Source organism: Miscanthus floridulus, chromosome 11 (genome assembly GCF_019320115.1).
Source record: "Miscanthus floridulus cultivar M001 chromosome 11, ASM1932011v1, whole genome shotgun sequence".
Taxonomy (NCBI): domain Eukaryota; kingdom Viridiplantae; phylum Streptophyta; class Magnoliopsida; order Poales; family Poaceae; genus Miscanthus; species Miscanthus floridulus.
This window is the reverse complement of record NC_089590.1, coordinates 75350531-75358329: the sequence shown is the minus strand read 5'-3', so window position 1 is coordinate 75358329 and position 7799 is coordinate 75350531.

Genomic DNA, 7799 nt, shown 5'->3' with positions numbered 1-7799 from the left:
GTGAACCCAATTCTTCCTCCAAATGCTCTAGCGGTGGAAGAAGATCCCCATATGTTGATTGCCGAGGATGATGGCATGGAGGTGGAAGCCGAGGCTGAGCCTGAAGATGAGGAGATTGAGACTTTCAAGGATGACCACGGTGATGGTGTGTCCGACATCGATAGCGACCACCCCGAGGAGTAGCTTAGCATTAGTATCTAGCTAGATGCGTTATCTCTCTATCTTCGATCATATATGTAATGAACTCGTAATTTAGTTCGATCTCATGGTGTACCCTTTGATGTACTCTTGAAACCTTGCATGCAATCCATGTTGTGGTTGTACTTTTAATGAATGACCATTGAGTTGGCAAGCAATTTGGCATATACGGAATGCATTGCGAATGGCGTTAAGTAATATAATTGGTGATGTTATGGTTGTAGAAATAAATTATTGTGCCTCTGTTTTATTGTATGAATTTATATTCTCTCTAGTAAATTCAGTTTGGTATAATTATATAATTCTTCTACAATTTTTTGACATCATAAATAATTGCTTATTGTTGCAATTCTATAGATGCCTCGCACCTGTTCTAGAGCCGATGGGAACAATGGGAACGATGGTGCCAGGGGTAGTGGCTTGAATGGTTATGACAATGAAGATTTGCCACCACCGCCACTACCTACTTCGGTAGAGTTGATGGCTATGCTCGCTGAAGGGCAACGTGCTATGGGCGAGGCTATGCGCACCATGGCACAACAAGTCGCCTAGGGCAGACATCAGTGCCAGGGTGTAGAGCCAAACCAATACAATGATTTCAAGGAGTTCCTAGATACCAAGCCACCTATTTTCAAGGAGGTTGACAAGCCACTCCAAGCGGAGGAATGGCTGAACACACTTGAACAAAAGTTTTGTTTGCTGAGGCTAACTGAGCCAATGAAAACTGAGTATGCATCCCACCAGTTGCAAGGGCCTATAGGCATTTGGTGGAGTTATCATCGAGCCATCCTGCCTGAGAATGCTCACATTACCTAGAATCAATTTAAGGCTGCTTTCCGAGGACACTATATTCCTCTAGGTCTTATGAGTATCAAGCATACCGAGTTTATGAAGCTGACCCAGGGTACCAAGAGCTTGACTAAATATCTACATGCTTTTAACAACTTGTCAAGATATGCCACATAATTTGTTGACACTGATGCGAAGAAAATTACTAGTTTCAAGAGGGGGCTTGGCCCCAAGCTGATGAAGACTCTTGCTAATAACAAGTCTGCCACTTTCAATGAATTTGTTAGTGATGCCTTAACTCAAGACAATCAAAACAACATTTATGTTGCATCCAAGAATCAGAAGAGAGCCTTTGAAGTAGGCGCTTCTTAGTCAAAAGCTCTAGTTGCTACGAGACCTCAGTTTCACCCACCTGCTCTCAAGTTTAGGCCACCTTAGAAAAAAGGTGCAAACCGTTCAGAACCAGAAGATATTTCACAAGGCCTATTTGGTTGCTCTACCAAAGGGCGGCTCAGGACAAGGAAGTTCTAATGTTCCACCCAGTAACCTACCGTGTTGGAACTGCAACAAGCTCAACCATTGGGCAAGAAATTGCCCCTATCCCAAGAAGAACAACCAGAAGCAGGGTAATTCTAATGTGCGTCAGGGAAATGTGCACTATACCACTATTAAAGAAATTCCTACCGGTGAAGTTGTTACTGTAGGTACGTTTCTTGTGAACCAACACCCCGCAATTGTTTTGTTTGATTCTGGGGCATCACATTCATTTATGAGTCAAACATTTGTATCCAAGCATAATCAGAGGGTAGTTACTATAGATAAGGGTAGCTACTGCATAAGTGCAGCTAAAAATCAAATCTCCACCAACCAAATAGTTAGAGATATGTGCATCTCAATAAGCAACCAGGAGTATACCGTAGATCTTGTAGTATTACCTAGGTTGGGCTTAGATGTAATCCTAGGAATGAGATGGATGAGTGGCCATGGAGTTCTTATTGATACTTCCACTCGGGTGGTTATGTTAAGGGAACCAGATAGTAAGAATTCTTTCTTATTACCACTTTCCAGAGATTTTGATCTCCAAAATGTAGCTAATGCTATCCAGCCTGTGACTATTGCTGACATTCCGATGGTGTGTGAATTCCCAGACGTGTTTCTAGATGAGTTGCCTAGGTTACCGCCTGATAGAGAGGTAGAGTTCAAGATTGAATTATTACCAGGCATGGCACCTGTCTTGCGAAGGCCTTATAGGATGCCACCCAATGAATTAGCTGAGCTCAAAGTGCAATTGCAGGAGCTTCTTGAAAAAGGTCTCATTCGACCTAGCTCATTACCATGGGGTTGTCCTGCCATATTCATGAAAAAAGGATAAATCTTTGCGGATGTGTGTGGACTACCGACCCCTTAATGCGGTAACGATCAAGAACAAGTATCCATTGCCTCGAATTGATATCTTATTCGATCAACTATCAAAGGCTAAAGTGTTCTCCAAGATCGATTTGAGATCGGGGTACCACCAGATTAAGATCAGTTCGGAAGACATACCTAAGACTATTTTCTCTACTAGGTATGGTCTATATGAGTACCTTGTCATGTCTTTTGGGCTGACCAATGCTCCTACCCATTTCATATATCTCATGAATTTGGTGTTTATGCCTGAACTTGATAAATTCATAGTGGTATTTATTGATGACATCTTAGTTTATTCTGAGAGTGCAGAAGATCATGAAGAACACCTAAGAGCTATCTTAACAAGGTTGCGAGAATAGAAGCTGTATGCTAAGTTTAGCAAATGCGAACTTTGGTTAAGGAAAGTACCTTTCCTTGGTCATGTGTTATCTGAAGATGGAATCTCAGTAGATCTAGGCAAAGTGCAAGAAGTTATGCATTGGAAGGCCCCAACTTTGGTTCATGAAGTTCAGAGTTTCCTTGGATTAGCAGGTTATTATCGTCGTTTTATTCTAGACTTCTCTAAGATAGTCAAGCCCATGACCAGATTACTTTAGAAAGATGAGAAATTTGTGTGGACTTTGGAGTGTGAAGCTGCTTTTCACACTTTACAGACTTTGTTGACCACCACCCCAGTTTTAGCATAGCCTGACATAGAAAAAACCATTTGATGTGTTTTGCGACGCATCTGATACTAGTTTGGGGTGTATGCTCATGCAAGAGGGTCGAGTCATTGCCTATGCCTCGCGTCAATTGAGGAAACATGTGGTTAATTACCCAACTCATGATTTAGAGCTAGCCGCGATTGTTCATGCTTTGAAGATTTAGAGGCACTATTTGCTTAGCAATGTGTGTCACATTTACACTGATCACAAGAGCCTCAAGTACATCTTCATGCAACCTAAGTTGAACATGAGATAAAGAAGATGGTTGGAGCTAATCAAGGATTACAACCTAGAGGTGCATTATCATTCGGGCAAGACAAATATAGTTGCAGATGCTTTGAGCCAAAAGTATCATAGCAAACCATTACTAGAAGATGGCTTCAACCTACTGCATCGTGTAGTTTTACATAATCTCACTATCAGTTGCTCTCTTTAAGCTAAGGTCATGGGACTCCAAAAGACCGACATGGGTATATTTCATATCAAGAGAAAGATGGAAGAAAAAGAGACTAAACATTTTAGATTAGATGAGAGAGGTGTACTCTGGTTTAAGGATAGACTTGTTATACCTAAAGATAGAGAACTTAGAAACCAAATCTTAGATGAAGCACACTCTTCTCAATTGTCCATTCATCCTGGTAGTAGCAAGATGTACTAGGATTTGAAGATCTAGTTTTGGTGGACAAAGATGAAGAAAGACATTGCTGCATATGTGGCTAGATGTGATACTTGTTGCTGAGTCAAAGTCGTTCATTTGAAGCTAGCAGGGTTACTCCAACTGCTGCCTGTTCTAGGTTGGAAATGGGAAGAAATTAGCATAGATTTCATTGTTGGTCTTCCAACCACTCAGAGGGGTAACAATTCCATCTGGGTAATTGTGGACCATTTGATGAAATTGACATATTTCATTCTAGTTCAGATAGTTTACCACCCACATCAATATGCAGAGCTGTATATCACCCACATAGTGCGATTGCATGGGATACCAAGAACCATTGTGTCTGATAGAGGTTCACAATTTGTAAATTGTTTTTGGGAACATTTGCATAATTAGTTGGGTACCAAATTGATTCAAAGTTCTGCTTATCACCCTCAAACGGCTAGGCAAACAGAACGAGTAAATCAGATTCTTGAAGACATGTTAAGGGTCTGTGTAATATCTTCAAAGGGTTCATGGGAGAAATGGCTTCCTTTGGCTAAGTTGTCCTACAACAATAGCTATTAGGAAAGCATCAAGATGGCCCCTTTTGTGGCTTTATATGGTTGTAAGTGTAGAACTCCTCTGAATTGGGTTGAGCCAGGCAAAAGACGATATTATGGTATTAACTTTGTCAAAGAAGCCAAAGAGCATGTTTGGATCATTCAGCGACATATAGAAGTTGCTCAATTAAGATAGAAAAGTTATATGAATAAGAGAAGGAGTCCTCTTGTATTTGAAGTTGGTGATTACGTGTACTTGAAAGTATCACCGATGAAAAAGGTACAACGATTTGGTGTGAAGCGAAAGTTGGCGCCCTGGTATGTGGGCCCATACAAATTATTGAGCAATGTGGACCAGTAGATTATAGACTTCAACTACCACCAGAGATGAGTGCCATCTTTAATGTTTTCCATGTATCCCAATTGAAGAAATGTCTTCGTGTGCCCGAAGAAGCCCTTGAACCCACTAATGTCAAGATCCAGTCTAACCTGACATATGAAGAAGAACCTATCTAGGTGATAGAAGAAATGGAGAGAGTGACTAGAAGTAAGGTGATTAAGTTCTATAAAGTAGTGTGGAACAACCATAGTGAACAAGATGCTACGTGGAAAAGGGACGATTTTCTGCGTGATGCCTACCCCATTTTCTTTAAGAATTGGTAGGTCTTTCCAATCTTGGGACGAAATTTCTATAAGAGGGAGGGGCTGTAACACCCTAGTGTTAAGCATGTATTTGGCATTGGCATTGCACGAGCACAAGCATCATTGATCATTCATGAGCATGAGCATCTCAAATTTTATCTCTATGATTGCTTATATCACATGTGTTGTCACTAAATGCTTTACATATGCTAGGGTTTACATGTGACCAATGTATAAAATGCTTGTGGGACCTTAGGGGTACCTTAAACATGTTTAGAATGTCACATGGAACAACTTTGGTATTCATGACTTGGACCAATTGGGCCTCTAAGTCATGGTTATAGTGTAAGTTACCATTTTTAGGTTGTATGTTTGACCTAAGTTGAACTATAGCATAGAGTGTTTGTATGATAGTGCACCCTTAATCAAAGTTGTATTACTTGACAAGAGTAACAACTTTTATTTTTGGGTCAAGACCTAACTCGGTGCATAGCATGCTCAAAAATAGCTCTCAAGTGGCAATAAAATGCTGTTTTCAAACTTTGAAAATTTTCTAAGTCTGGGATTGATTTTCAGTTTCAATGTACCATACTTTGGAGCTTTGTATTTTGAAAACTATAGCGAATTAGATGTTGCTCCCTAAAGCAAATTTGGAGTTTACATGTAGCTCTACAACTTTGATTATTATGGTTTTTGCTTAATCGCTATGGATTTGGAGAAACGATCGCAAAATTGTGTTGTCAGTCAGAACTGGGCTGACTGAATCAGCTGAGCTAATTCAAATCAGCGCTGGTCATAGCCGACCATGCATGGCTGAAAGGTCGAGATGACGGACTAGAGGGGGGGTGAATAGTCCTTTCTAAAAATAATTGCGTTGGCTAACCGAAACAAGTATGGAATTAAAACTATCGGTCTAGCCAAGACTATACCCCCTCTATTTATGTTCTCTAGCACATTCCAAAGATACTAATTAAGTAACAAAGGTGCCGGGCTAGCTAGAGCTCACCTAACCAATTTTAGAAGCAAGGTTACACAAACCTATGCTACTAGTACTTCAAGCAACAAGGGAGCTCCTACATAAGTTAGTAAGCAAAAGCACAAAGCCACCTAAGCTCACTAGCAATGCTCAATAACAAGGCAACCAATGCCAAATTAGAGAGCGTAATTACTTAGCTATACAAACTAAGTAATGTGACTAACAAGGTTACACAAACCAAATTAGCCACACAAGGGAGCTACTTCTATGCTACACAAGCAAGAAGGTAACTAGTAAGCTACACAAGCTAACTAATTACAAGAGCAACTACACAAACACAATGTATATGAAATATAAATGCAAGCTTGTGAAAGGGGATTGCAAACCAACGGGAAGAACAAGGTTGACACGGTGATTTTTCTCCCGAGGTTCACATGCTTGCCAACACGCTAGTCCCCGTTGTGTCGACCGCTCACTTGGTGGTTCGGTGGCTAATTGGCATCACCCGCCAAGCCCGCACGTCAGGCACCGCAAGAACCTACCCCAAAAGTGAGGGTAGCTCAATGACACGCTCAACTAGAGTTGCTCTTCGTGGCTCCCACGGGGCGAGCATAATGCCCCTCACAAAGCTCTTCTTCGGAGCACCGCACAAGCTTCTTGCGGGCTTCGATGGAGACCACCACCAAGCCATCTAGGAGGTGGCAACCTCCAAGAGTAACAAGCATCACTGGCTTGCAACTCGATCACCTAGTGCCACTCGATGCAACCTCACGATGCAATCACACTAGAATCGCTCTCACATAATCGGATGATCACTATCAAGCATATGTGAGATGGAGGGCTCCCAAGCACTCACAAGCATGGACACAAAGTCCCCCAAGGTGCTCAGCTCTAGTCATGGCTGAGACCACCTTCTATTTATAGTCCCACGGGCTAAACTAGCCGTTACTCCTTCACTGGGCAAAACTCGGAATGACTAGATGCTCACCACGTGTCGCCTCCATTCAACCTCAGTCACTTGATCTCAACGGTAAAGTGATGACCGGACACAGCTGCACAAACTGACCGAACATAGCAACCCCAGCATCTGGTCATTTCTAGTAAGGTACCAGTCACGACCGAATGCATCCGGTCAGTCACGATCAGACATAGTGTTAGCATCCAGTCCTTCTCCAACTTTTCTGTCACCTACGTCACCGTACGTTAGCTAGACCGGATGCACCCTGCCAGCGTCCGGTCACTTCCAGTGCCAGCGTTCGGTCAAAGACCGATGCCTGCACGCTCTCTGCTGCCACTGACCGGACATAGGACCCCAGCATCTGGTCACCATGTGACCAGCGTCCGGTCCACTTTGTGAGACCCTATCTTTTCTGTATAGGGCACCGGTGGCACCGTTAGACTGTCCACACTCTACGGGCGGACACTCTGCCGATGGAGTTTCGAACCCTTCTCACCTCTGTTCCATCACCGAGTTGATCCACATCAACTCTAACTTCATCTCCTTTGGAAATGTGCCAACACCACCAAGTGTACACCTCTATGTGTATGTGTGTTAGCATTTTCACAATCATTTTTCAAAGGATTAGCCACTCAACTTACCACGCCACTCAATCCTAGCGACGATGCAAAGTTAGATCACTCGAGTGGCACTAGATGACCGATATGCAAACAAGTTTGCCCCTCTTGATAGTACGACTATCTATCCTAAACCCGGTCACAAACTTCTCTACACACCTATGACCGGTGAAATGAAATGCCCTAGGTTATACCTTTGCCTTGTGCATTCCATTCCATCTCCTCCAATGTCGATGCAACACATACACCAACACGATCAACAATGATATGATCCACTCCATATCATCACATGATCATATTGGTTC